This window comes from Cygnus olor, chromosome 1, assembly GCF_009769625.2.
Source record: "Cygnus olor isolate bCygOlo1 chromosome 1, bCygOlo1.pri.v2, whole genome shotgun sequence".
NCBI lineage: Eukaryota > Metazoa > Chordata > Aves > Anseriformes > Anatidae > Cygnus > Cygnus olor.
Window position 1 is genome coordinate 37,621,418 of NC_049169.1, and position 14,374 is coordinate 37,635,791.

Consider the following 14,374-nt stretch of genomic DNA (forward strand, 5'->3'; position numbering starts at 1 on the left):
AAAATATCTTCATTCTTTGAGGGCTTGTCATTTTAAGCTGTGGTAATAATTAAAAATAACACTAAAGGGTCTTTTCTCAGGTAGAATTTTAATTTCAATATTATACTTCTGTTTCAAAAGTTTAATTAATAATGGGAATATGCTGCTAGCATAGTCTTGTGTTTTATATTTTCAATTTTCTGAGAGAAAGAATATTCCTAGTCTTTGCCCTGAGCACACGGTCTCCCAGCCACCAAATATGCTGTAGCAGAATAAAAGTGGCAATGATAGCATTGGGTTCTGCTCCTTCACAGAAATCCTCTGCGACTCCTGGAACTGGGGTTTCTCTGTGTCATTTTCCCTATTTGGTTTTATGTCTGTTGTTTGCCTGCTTGTTCATTTGTTTGTGTTTAGGAAGCGCTTTCTCTCTGACTGTGGTGAGTCTTGGACTTCTGCCGCCTGTCAAGCACTTCGGAATCTGGGATGGAGAGTACTGTAAAAATATTTTTTTCTCCAGCTTTTTCCCAACAATAAACAAAAAATGTAAGTTAGCACCAAACTCCAAAGACAAGAGGTGCACATCTACCTCCAACTGCAGGGTTCCAGAGTCCAAAGCAGCCTTTAACCTGGTCCTATAACCTCTGTATGAAGTTCAAAAGAAATGCCAAGTACTTCAGAATTAAATAGCCTGTGTCCACTGCTTGACAGGAAAAAGAGACTGCTAAAGCAAGATTATGACATCTTTTTGGAGGTTTGGGACATAGCTGGAGTTAGGGAGAGGTCCTGCTGAGAAGTTTTTGTGCTGGTAGCTCTGCATGCCTCTGTGGGTGGTGGCAAACGCAGCGTTCCCACTAACAGAGCCGGAGCTGTTTTCCCCTTGTTGTAGATGGTGTTTGCTTTGCCTTGGTTATCTGCAAGCAGCACATGACCATGCATACCTTATGCACCTAGAGATACTGTCCGGTGTAGGTGCAAATGCCAAGGTGTTATTTTATAACTTACATTGGCCCTGGGAAAACCATTCGGAGGCTGGCTGACCTGACAGTGCCCGGTGCGTAGCACCCACAGAGTCCGTATAGGTCTGAGTGTCTAAGTGCAAAGCATTGCAAGATAGAGGTGCAGTGAAGTATTAAACCTTGATTAACCATAATGTGGGAGAGAAGCATCCACTTAGCAGAAAAGAAAAAACTGTTGACAATTCCCTTCTAGAGTCTTTGGGCCAAACACATTTTTCAGATATAATACTAATGCATTAGTAACATTTATAAGGGTATAATACTAATACCTTTATAAAAGGTAGCACTAAAATTTACCCTTACTTCAGCTTCAATGTAGCAAAAAATTCTACATCGAATTTATTTTTTTTCCAGGTGTGTGAGGTGCCAGCAGACACTACAAATATTCTCTGCTCAAGCCATCTAAGTGTAGAGACCTCATCTCTTGACAGATGAACGGGACCTAAACTTTAAAAAGACTTAAACTTAGAACTTGAAAAAAAAAGAGAGAAAGAAAGAAAAAAGTGCATGCATGCATGTGCGTATACATGTATATATATATATATGATCCTGTGAAAACCAAAAACCCTGTGAGCTTTCTTTGCAGTGCCTTACAAAGGAAAGAGACGAGGCTTTGTTTTCCCCTTGCCTTTGTGAAGGCTCAGTACAAGCCCAACATCTCAGTGTCACGCACGTGTCAAAGCACAGCCTCCCTGCTGGGATCCCTGTTTAACCGGCAGGCTGTGCCACGAGAGACTCCCCACTCCTGCAGTGAGCAGAAGGCGGGTGTTACCCCGAGGGCAGGTGCTCCTTCTCACTTTTTCTGAAATGGGCATTCACCATGGGAGAGCTGTTTCATAGCCTATCCTGCTTGGCAAATGAAATTGCTCCTTTGGGGTTAAAGCCTGAGTCCATGTACTTACATTGGCTTGATAAACTTCAGCAGAGGAAGAAGTCTTAAGGCCAAAGCAGAATTTGTAAAGCCCACAGCTCAAAGATGGATTTCTAAAGATCCCAGTACTCATCATGTCCAACTGTGACACTTCCAAGGTGGCACGAAGATGTTTAAGAAGAGACAGCTTTCCCCAGGACAGCCTGGCTAATGGGAGGCAAGGGGCAGCTGGTGGCCCTGCCTGCAAATTGCTTGCCAAAGGCTGTGAATAGCTAGTACAGTGCTTTGGAGATGGAGCTGCTCCAGAGGGTACGCCAGCAGGGGCTGGCAGCCCACCGGTGGGAGCTGGCCTGGCAGTAGGCTGTGTCCAGGAGCTGTGCAAGGGTGAAAATGGCCCTTCTCCCCTTGGGGTGCTCCTGTCCCTAACGGTGGGCATGGGGCAGGGAGGCTTGGCCTGTTCTGCCTGGCAGAAATGGAGAGTGAAGCTCAGGTGGTGCTCCTGTTGCTGCAGGAGGAGGAAACGGTCCCTAGCAGGGGGCTGGGAGCATCAAGCAAAGCAACTTGGTGCTGGTTAGGGTAGGATGTGAGGGGGCTGTAACAGGCCGTACTGCTGCAGTGGGGGGTGATGTTTCCTCTCATAAGCATTCGCAGATGGCCTGTCTTAATTAGCTTTGACAAGTACCTAAGTTGCTGTAAGTTACACCACAAATGGGATCCTGAAACTTCCATTTTTGTCGCTTTTAAATAAAGCTTTGCCCCTCCTCTCAGTACAACATTTCCATTTTTCTTTCCATGTAAGGCTCTGAAGATGAAATGAGATCTTTGCGTAGCTGAGGTGCTGTATTTTGATTGACTAAATGATTTATAATTAGGAGGTAGCTCCTGCCAATGCTCCTCATACGCTAAATGAGAATTGCCTGTAGCAAGTCAGCGCGGGCAGAGCTGCCAGAAAGGCACGCTGGTGTGTTCTCACAGCAGATACCTTTCAACCCCAAATTTCCTTCTTCCTCTGGTACTGACTCAGACAAGTTATCTTTATGGCCAATGACTCTACGGGAGTCACTGGGTTGCCCTCCGAGGGCCCTCAGTGAAATCCGTACCTACTCAGCGATTTATGACCTGCTGTGTGTAAGTGGTGGTGCCGGCAGACTGTTCACAGCCTGCGAATGAGGTGTGTGAGACACCCAGATGAGGGCACATGTGCCTCTGTCGTTGAAGGATGTGAAGCAGAAACCTTTCCCCACCTGGTAGAGGCCACTCGGCCTGCTTGCCGAAAGGGTCTCTCTAGGAGAGAGCTGGCTGCTACAGGGCTTTGAGGAGATGCAAGATTTTTTTCCCTTCTGACAAAACTATGACATGACAGGCCCCTGGGGTGCTCTGAGCAGGAAGGATCAGGGAACAAGATCAGTCCCTGGGTACAGGGGAGGACCAGCCTAAGGCTGTTCATTCCCATTTCTTCTGGTTTACCCTTGACCGAGGTAGGCCTGGCAATACTGGTCAGACAACCTCTGCTTTTGGCCAAAGCTGAGGAAATCCTCATGAGCCAGCCTCCTTGTAAGTGGGCAGGCCAGAGAGCTAGAGAGCGTGGTGGTTGCACAGAGAGGGCAACAAGCAGTAAACAAGGGGATTTCTTTTTTTCTGTCACTGGTTTCATTCAGCCTTGTATTGCAATGGACTTGGCTATCAGTAAACAACCACCTGCCTGAGTCAGAAGCACCTTGAAGAAAAGATTCAAACAACATAAAATCAAGAGATTTAAATAACTAACTAACTAAATAGACAAATAAATAAAGAAGGTTACCAGTGGACTTCTGTTTGATTGCCTTCAAGTATCTCAGCTTTCAGAGTTTGCATTTATCTATTTTTTTCCTTCCTTCCAACTGTGACAGCCAGAACCTTTCCAGGATCACAAAGCCTATGGGACATCCACTATTACAGCATGTCATAAATTCCCTTACATAAATTTACTATTTTTCTGCTATAAAAATAGTTAGCTTACTAGCTTCAACTGCTTCTGTTGGAAGGCTTTTACAAAACACTATTTCTCTGATGGCTAGAAATGTGCTTTTAGCTTAAAATAGCTGATGACTTTTTTTTTTTTTTCATGCTATTTGTTCTTGTGCCAACATTGTCTTATAGCTTCAGTGATTCCTCAGCCCTGCCGGTATTTAGGAATGTATTTATAAAGTGTAACTGCATCTCTCTCAGCCTGTATTTTGCTAGGCTCACCCTATTAAGCTATATTTGTCCCATCTGTAAAACCGACTCCCCGTTCCCATCCTACTCAGTCTCTGCACCTGTTCTAGCTGGAGCTGCGCCGTGCGGGAGCTGTGGGCAGCCTTCTGGTCGTGCTCCCACCAGGGACGTGTACGGTATGAAGAATGCCTCTCCCTGCCTGCTGGGGTAGTTCCCCCGGGCATCCCAGGGATTTTCTGCCCCGTGCTGTGCAGGCAGCTCACGGGCATTCCTGTCTCTCTGCTGTACCCTCTGCACTCCCTCTGTCACTTACAGATGAGACACCAGTCACAGCAAAATTTCACGTGCCTGGCTTGCTCTGTTAAATCTCCATCATCTCACTGTAAGGAATGAAACCCTGTGATTCTCATGTGCATGTATTATTTGAGAAGCTGGGGCTTTTAGGAAAACATTAGAAATGACGTGACTGTAAGAAAAAATATTCACATTTGGCATTCGGTTTTCAATGAGATGTTTCAGGATGTGATGCAGTTGGCTGTAATCAACATAGAAGGATCAAGGTGTTGCCATTACACCCCCCCCCCAAAAAAAAAAAAAAAAAAGTATTGATTATTATGCTGCCAGCTGTCATTATTTCATCTTGTGCTTTTTCCTCAATTCCTCACTCCTAGAATTACTATAGTTCTATTTTCTGACCTTTTAGTGAATAAAAGTTTCTAGACTCAGAGCTGTATCTGAAAAGAAGTACGCTCTAAACCTCAAATCCACAGAACAATTCCTATGATTTTAAAAGGAATACATTAGAAAAACAAAGCAGATTTAAATCCCAGACTAATGAATTTGCAGGGCACATATCAATATTGTGAAGGTTTTCCTGAATGTTTAGTGTCCTTGGTGCTATCAATAATAGCATGTGCAATAGTATGATTTGAAGGAAAACTCCTGCAAGGAGCAGGGACTGTTTAGAATTGCTAGGGTGAATTCAGTGCCAATGAGTCACAGAATCACAAAATCACAGAGAACTAAGAATGAGGCTGAACTTCATGGGACATGCTCATATCATGGGTCATGATAAGGAGAGATCCAGGCTGTGCCCTGCCCCTGCCAATTCTCACCTCTGTGTCACTCCTAGAAGGGTCGTAGCTGGTGATAGGGGCCAGATGTGCCAACTCACGGGCTTCAAGGGGGTTCACAAGGGTTTGGGGGATGTCTTCAGAAGTGGTATGTTTATATTGTATTGGCCCATAGTGCTGGATGTTCTGTGTGGTGTGCATCCCAAACATAGGTATTTTTCTAAAAAAATCAAAGCCCACATGGATTACCAAGGAGTAAACCTCAGTATAAGTCTTCACAACCTATCTTTTTTATTCTGTTTAATAGTGAATTCCACCCTTTAAAGACAAATGGAGTTTTCTTGCAACGGGCTTCTGCTTGGGATTGCTTCTGGGCTTTCCTTCAGCACAAAGATTCCTGGACAAACTAAGAGACCACAGTGAATGGGAGGGCAGGAAAGTATCATGGATGGCTGCTTTTAAACTGGAAAAAATATTTTTTCAAGACCATTCTGAATATTTATTTTGATTTTTTTTTTCAAAAGCGTGAATTTTAAATGTTAGGTTTTCCTTTTGTTTTTCTTCCCATGCTTCACAATTCTGTCTTTCTCTCCTTTTCAGCACTCACTTATGTTGCCACAGGAACCTGGAGAGAAAGAGAAAGGAGTTTAAAAATGAAAGAAGTCGGAGGAAATCAGTTTAAATGTGAAACTGAAAATGCTGCAAAAGTTTGAATAGAACTTTCATTTTCAGACACACAGAAAATTAACTGAAAAAAAATCAGGTTAAAAAAATGAAATGGGTCTAGATTTGGATTTTCTGTACACAGAAGGTGTAGCTGACTAAAACTCCAATCCTATAAGGATTTTGGTTCCTGTTTAGCTTAATACACATAAGCATTTAATATTGCCAGGGTGGATTAGAAGTCATGTTCAAAGTGCTTCAGTGAAGCTTTTAATTGCTGGAAGATCTAAGGTCCAGGATGTTACGTTCAGCAGAACCCACTTCTTGTGGCAACTAGAAAATATGGCAATATTAACATCTGGCATTGGGTGAATGACTGAGGAGGTGACAACTGAGGCCTTTGCTGGATAGCTACAAGCTCACACCCAAGCCTTAATTTTTAATTATTTTTTCCCTTAATTTTAATTTTTTCCCTTCCCTTTTTCTTAATTTTTCCCTTAATTTTTCAGGGAGGGCTTAGGGAGCTTGCAGGTAAGTTTCCTGCCTTGAAGATGACACTTGAATTTGGTCAGTTTAGGAGAACGCAGTTGTGTTTGCCTGACAATGAGCATATTCAGGTACAACTTTATTCTGGTAAGAGGCTGGGATAGATTTTGGTTTTGGTATTATTTGCCCATCCAAACACACAGAAGTAGCAGCACCTATTTTTTTCTTTATTACTGCCTTTCACACCAAGGCTATTAGGAAATGAAATCAACCCAACTTTAACCTTCAAAATGGGCAAGGGAGTGGGTTTGTCAGACAACCTGGTCTATGAACTGGCCGGCTTGTGCCTGCTGGGTGATGCAAAGAGCATGGGCAGAGGAGGGACCCGGTGTGATGGGCGGCAGCTGCTGCCCAGCTGGTGTAACTAAGTCATAGCCGGTGACAGGCAGGGACCAGAGGAGATACAAATGATAATTCCCCGGGGAGCTCCATGCATCAATAATTCATCACAATGAATTTTATAGCAGGGGTCAGAAGAAATTGAAGCGAGCCTGAGTGTTATCTCTCTGAGGGAGGAATTGACGGGCTGTTTTTGTACGGGCTGCATGGCGGGGAGGAGGGAATGCAAGCAAATGAAATGTAAATGAAGAAATTGACGTTGTTCGTGTTACCTGGAGCCAAAACAACAGAGACATGAGACTAAAAAACAAAAGGAGTGATGATTAAGGAAATCCCAGTAGCTGAAAGTGGGCTGCGGTGTCCATCCGAGCCGAGGTGCCCCATCCGCTCCTGCCCGTTGTGGCTGGTGTGCACCAGCAGTGTGCACTGTGGTGGGTGCCATGTCCCCTCCCAAAATGTTTTGGGTTTCCCACTACCTCCAGAAACACCCTCTGAAGCTGGAGTTCAAGGACAAGGAAAGCCGTCATGCCCCATTCAGCGTTTCAGCAGGAGCTCCCCAAGGAACACCATACTTAAACTGAGAAAATGTAAGGGCTGGTGCTCTGAGACTGCCTGCAGAAACATCTGGTGGAGCTCTGTCTGAGCTCGCCCAGCACAGGGTGGCTATTTTTCCACATACAAGACTATAATTCTGCCACTATTTGTGTTTGGGTTTTGTTTGCCTTAGTTTGTAAATGCTGGCTGCTTGTGTTCTGACTGAAAAGGGGTATTTTTATCGTATTTGAAAAAATGCTGGCTTAGGAGTAAGCTGTTATAAGCCCGTGAAAATGGCACATAGCTTATGCGCAGCGCAAAATTTTCCACCCAGGCTCGTATTTTCAAAAGCGGTCTCTAATTTCGGGTGTCCAAATTTAGATGGCTGGAGGCTGCCCTGCAGTGATAGTGCCTGCCCCGGAGTCTGAGCACTTGGCAGCCCCAAGAATAGCTTCTCCAGCGGGCTCTGCCTCGTGGCGAGCAGCAGCCCTTGCCCTGTGCCTTGTGCATTCCTCCGTGGTCACGGCCGTGGACTGCTCGCTCTCCCAGGTAAAATGTTGGCCCTGGCTGTAAGCTTTGTGCTCCCTGACTCTGGGAAACTTTCTTTTCCCCAGGCTTTGTTATTGCCACAGACGCAAAAGCTTCTTTCCCATCTGGGCTCAGAAAAAAAAAAAAAAAAAAAAAAAAAAGGGCTTTATTTTCCTCTGTAATCACTTGCAGACAACAGCTGTGAGACTAAAAGGAGAGCCACTTTAACCACCTCGAGTATTTTAAAGCAGAGCGGTGTGGGAGAAAGGCGATCCCTTATCACAAGGAGCCACGTGTCTTTGTTGTGCAGAGACAGGAGCCTGGCTGGAACCTCGCTGTGTGCGGAGTCACAGTGAAAAAGTTCACTTTGGTGCTTCTTACCCCTATTTAGCTGAGTAACCCAGTGGAATCTCCTTCGAATATAATGGGGTGAGGGGAACAGGGTGAAGAACAACCAGAATGTAAAATGTTTAAAGTGTTTAATTATTTTTTGTGCTAACCTTGCAAAAGGCAGGGAGCTTGCCACTTTCTCACCACATTTTCCCCTTGACTGCCTTTTCACAGGGAAGCATGACCTGATAACAAGTTAAAATGTGATGTTCTCTCTTATGTGCAGAGGTTTTACTGTGATTTAATGAAAAAAGTTGCACATGTGGTAAGGCACCAGTTTCCAAAAATAAATGAAAGAATACCCTGGTGAACTGTGGTGATCGCAGGATTAATGTTGTCTCATTACTGAATCCATGCTGGGTTCAGGTAGCATTAAAGGGGGCTGAAAAACCACAGGGGACCCTATAGGATTTTTTTTTTCTATAAGACTAAAAAACTAAACAAAACAAACAAACAAACCAACAAACAACAACAAAAAAACAAGCCTCCTGTCAGTTTTACTGCAATTTCCAGAGCCAGCTGAGAAACACTGGCATTATAAATAATGACACAGGATAGGACTAGCCAGTGGATGGATGTAGGCATCCATCCTGACTGCCCCTATAGTCAGAAAAGCCAACCAGCCCCTCTTACCCTGGGTGCTTCAAAATGCTTTTAAGACACTAGGTAAAACGTATGCCTTTTATAATGGGCATTGCATTTTTGGCAGTATAGCCCAGAAAATAAGGACGCAGGAAAAGCTGCGTATCTGTCTTCAGACTGAAAGAGGAGGTCGAACAAGGGACACCTGCTGTTGCTGATGAGGAGGGCATGTTCTGGACCAAGGACGCAGCAGGGTGAGAAGCAAAGCAGTTGCACAAGGCCACGTGCTGGGAAGGCACCAGCGAGCTGCTCTCACGTTTTCTCCTGCAACAAACCAGATATTGATTGACAATTTTGCAGATGTGCATGAAGATAAAGAATGGAAACTTTCAGCTCTTGTACCACAAGGCACAGCAGTATCAGCTTTTGCTGATCTTATGTGATACCAGCAGTGTCCAAAAGCAACAAGATTGGAAGACACAGTGCAGCCCTACTGGTGGTGGCAGGACACCACAGTGCTCAGGGCAGGGGTCATTTCTTCTTTTACCTCTCCACCCCTTGACACCCTTTCCCTTTCTGCCCTCGCAGTGGGGAAACACAATGCTGTTCTTCCTCTTGGGGGTAAGACAGGTGGATACCTACTGCCATTTCCCAGCTGTGGGATGTGATCCATCTTATGTTTTTGTGTAGGAATCCTGTGCTCTCAGCTGTCTGACTCGGTGCCAGCACAGAGGTGGCAACATGTCCCACTGTCCCCACCAGGGCTGCTGGCATCACCCACGTGCAGTGCCTCTGACGTGAGGCGTTTCTCTCTGGAGTCCCCATACAAGACTGCCTATCAAAAACCCGACACTCCTGCTGAATAAACCCCGTGTGGCACCGTGCTCTTGCTGCCAGGGTAGCTAAACACAGGGATGCCACAAGTTTTGGGTTTATACCAACTGTCCACCTGCTCTCAAGTAATGTCCAGATATCTGTCATAAGCAGTTTTGCTCATCTAATTCTCCGGAGAGCAAGCCTCTCTGATATTTGTTTAATGAGTTGGTGCTGAAAATGAGTATTCACTTTGACTTGTGTGTGCTGAGACCATGACAGCCACTCTACAAAACATTCAGTGCTTCAGTAATTTTTATGTGTGTTGCTTGTGCACATGTATTTGTCAAGTTTGGTTAACGTTACTATTACTTGCACTGAAACATAGGATTAACCTGTAGCAAACTGGTCTATCCAGGCTTCACCCCATGACGGGGGTGTCTGCTGGTTTGAACACGAATGCTTTGCCAGTGTGACCCACTGGAACATGGAATAAAGATGCTGCCTGGTCTATTCTCCCTATTGATCCCAGGAGTGACAAATTCCGTCTGAGGAAGGCAGCACTTTGAGATATTAAAGGGTAAATTATGGATTCATTCACTGGGGTTCCAGAATTGATCTTCCTAAATGTTATGTAGCATATGTGATGCAAATCCCCTGAGATTTGGAACAATATTGTAAAATACCATCAATTCCTCGTTCCTTTTGTAATCATCTAATGAAGCCAGAGTGTCCTTTGTTAAATGGACCCCTTCATCCTCTGGGTGAATTAGGTGCAATTGTAATTAAACTTTCGTTTAGAATTGGAACTAAATTAAAATCATATAAATAACTGAATCTTCAGTATTGCTATTCCTAATTAATAAGGTAACTGCTCTTGCTGGAATAGATTTTTTACGATGCATTAATAACTCCCAATTCCTATTACATATTTATCTAAGGCAATACATTATATTTCCAGTGTTTAACAGAAGACTCCCATAAGGAAAGATCTAATAAAGTGCTCTATTAGATATCGAGTGGTTTTAACTGTACTGCAGATTCTCTCAGTGCCTCCTGCTGCTTCTGAAAGATGAGACAATAAAATCTGTATTGCAACGTGGTGCCACATTTTATCTGAAACTCAGTGAGGTTCTTGGTGTGCCATGCAGAGTAGTAGCATACTGGCTAGGGTGACCTGAGAGCACACAGACACCAGCAAATAGCACCATGTCATTACTTTTTTTCCCCCAGGGCTATTTTGATATGTACTTTGGAGACCTTGCAATTCATTCTGCAAAGCAGTAGGTGCTTAGGATTTAGGCTTTTAATGGCATTTCATAGTAATGTTAGCATTACCCTAAAGTTTCATACTCAATCAATTGTAAGTATGTGTTAAATCAGAGTCCCCAAAGTGTATCATGCTCACTACATTTTTATTCTCAATGTGGAAATTACTTCCTGTGAAGCCATAATTATGTAACATCCCACTACCTTTACTTCCTGTGACAGACAGTCCAGGAGCTCCAGCGGGCTCCACTTGCTCTGCTTGCAATGCTCCAAGCCTGAGCATTCACCCTCAGCTTCCCTGAGTCTTGCCAGACCCATGTGAGTGACCTGGGACCAGATCACTCCAGGTGACTGTCTTCTTATATCAGCATAAGTGCCAAAAAGAGAGGAAAATGTTAACAGCAGAAATCATAAAAATAATCACCATTAGAACAAAACGGTATAAAATGAATATAATCCTCTGTGAGGGGAGGATAAGAAAAGCAAAATCATGGAAGGTGTTAATTTCTTTTTAATGATGTTTTGATGATAAGGATGGTACAAAAAATGTATATGGAATAAACATCTCTGCTGCAAACAACAATTTTGGACACCCTTCAGTCACTCTGATCTTTAGCTGTTCATTAGTATCATATGTAAAAGGTGCCACAATTATTCCATTAAATATTACACAGTTTACGTAACTACAGTTTTGCAATCTGCTATGCTATTTTTTCATCAGAAGTGTTTTAAAATATCAGACAATCAACAACAATAAAACAATAACCCTCTCTGAATTACAGAAATGTGCACAAATATAGAATTTTCTTGCCAGAATGTATGTGAGCAGTTGTTTTTCACCAAGCTCAGGCCTTAGTATCTGTAGCTATGTGGTAGACCAATACAACATCGTGGCACTATGGGATATGGTTTAGTGATGGGACTCAGTAGGTCAGGTTGATGGTTGGACTTGATCTTGAAGGTCTTTTCCAACCTAGATGATTCTTTGAACACCAATGCATTGTCAAAAACAACAGATCCAAGAAAACCAAAATACGATGGCATTTTGTTGCTGTGATCTCCCACCTACACCTGTGCTCAGGTGTATGGGCCATTGTGCAAGACTCTGCAAGGAGTGAGGTGATGGGCAGAGGGCTGTTCTTGCTTATCACTCTCTCTTGCACATTTCAAGTACCCAACCATGTCTAGTTTAGCTGAAGGTCAAGCCCACATAATGCTCCACCTATCTTTTGGGACTGTATACATCTGGAGTGGAAATAAACTGTATTGCATCTATTGGCTACCGTGTGGATTCTTGTTGACTGTGAACCCTACACCTCTGGTCCCACACATCAGGACATCTTGTTTTCAGAAGATACTAAATGAAAATAAGCTTTTAGGAATGACACAAAATGATGAAGTTAATTTTGCTAAACATTTTCACTTATCAAACCAATTTTGAATAGATGAGCTTCAAATCTGCTTCTCAGATTGATATAGTTTAAGTTTGATACAGTTCAGTGAAGATGTTAGTAGTGAGTAATGGGTGGAATTGAAGCAGTATATGACACAGTGGCACAGAGCAACTTTTGTTTTTAAGACACTTTAATTGCAGAGGAAAAAAATGTTCTCATCCATTGAGCACTGCAATCTTTTTGGCAACTGAATTGAATCTTTTGAGGGTGGTGAGTGCAATAAAACTATGCTGTGGTTTGCTTTAACTGCTCAGATCAAGGTCCTGGTTAGCTTTTTGGCATAGCTCTGCTGGAGGGGATTTCATCATCCAGAGGCTGTTCATGCTGTGTTTTGTAATCAAGGCGTTTACTAACTGTAACTTTGTGAGTCCTGTATATAATTTCATGTATCTTATTGTGATGCTTGCATTGCTGATCCTTAACTTTGGATGTGGGAGGCGTTGACTGTGAGGATCAGAGAGCAATGGGCAGCAGACATTAAAAATCCTTTTGGTCAAAACTGCATGGCATTTTGCAGTGCTTTCTGCACAGATGTTTTTTCATGTCTATAAGATGACATTTTTGTGCACAGAGGTTTGAACCAATTATATTGTTTGTTTTGATTGAAAAGGCACCTTTAAAAATGAATACTAATCTCTAATCCCTAACTATATACAACAAGAGAAATCAATAGGTTAGTTACTTCATGTCGGGATGGACTTTTAAAAACTCTTACTGTTTCCCTCTCTCATTTGGAGTATTTCTTTCCCTCTTCCCTCCTTTATTGTGGAAAATGGCACATAGCAGTGTCTGTTTCGTATTCCGTTAGCTCTCCTCCAAACTAAATAGCTCAAGATGCTGATTCTCCAGAGGTGCCGAGTAACCACATTTTGGCAGAATTTGTGCTTGGTCAAATTTCTTGACAAGCAGGCAGCTCCAAGTGGCAGTAGGGGATGCACACCCTGTTTTGATGGATGGCTTGTTAAATGTCCTCTAGTGTGGAGCCCCTTCTCAGCATCCCAAATATGATATCTGAAGTAATTTCCTCCTTTTGTGACCCTCTCCTTTCTACCCCACTTTGTGATGAGCGACAGTGACTTACACAGTGAACATAACATTGAAGGCATCATCCCATCAGCATTCACACTGTATAATAGCATATATTAAAAAATGATGTTTTTTGATTCACCCCTGTAGCATAATTTTTATTTGTTTTACTACGGTTGTTTAACCACAGACCTTCTTCTCATCATATAACTGCCTTTGGGCTAGATAAGTGTTCTCTAAGGCTGAACTTATCAAAAGGAGTACAGGAAAGCCCCAGTATCCCCAAGCTGTCTACTTTAAACCTGGGTAATTTTATCATGAGACTTTAAGAAATTATAGAAGAACTACAGAATCACAGAATAGTTTAGGTTGGACAGGACCTCTGGAGATCACCTGATGCAATCCCTGCTTGGAGCTGGGCAAACTTAGATCACATTACTTGGGGCTGTGTTTGGTTGGGTTTTGAATATCTCCAAGGCTGGAGACTCCGCAGCCTCTCTGAGCGGCTGGTCCATTTTGTTCACCCTTGATGTTCAGCATCACCTTTTTTCCCCTAATGCCTAATTGGAATTTCTTTTGTTGCAACTCACGTACACTGTCTGGACAAACTTGCTGGATGGAAGGTCTGGATGAAAGTGACATCAGGTTTCATTTGCTGTGTCTGTACCAGTGAAATTAGAGGTTCTGTAACTTTTATAGGCTACTTGGACTGCTTGAAGTTCATGGTTGGTCTCAGTCCAGGAATGGCACCTGTGTCACAGAGCTGCCAAGGTCATTTGAACAGCTCGTCAACTGTTCCAGCAGACCGAAAAAAGATGATAAGGGCTGAAAGGACAAGCAAAACCAGCCTCTTCATGATCAATAGAGCTCTTTCCGGACAGGTTTAAGGGGTGCTGGCCAGTAGCCACCAGTGCTTTGCTGGTGCCTGCCCTGAGTTCTGTCTCTTGCTAAGGAGACAGGTGCCCTTTGCCAGCGCAGCGCTTTCTGTGAACACCAGTGACCGACTTTCTGCACTCACCAAGCCCCAGTGACTGCTGCCAAACCAGTGCTCTGAGGCACAGACCCTTCTCCCAGCCCATCTGTCTCATCCATCAG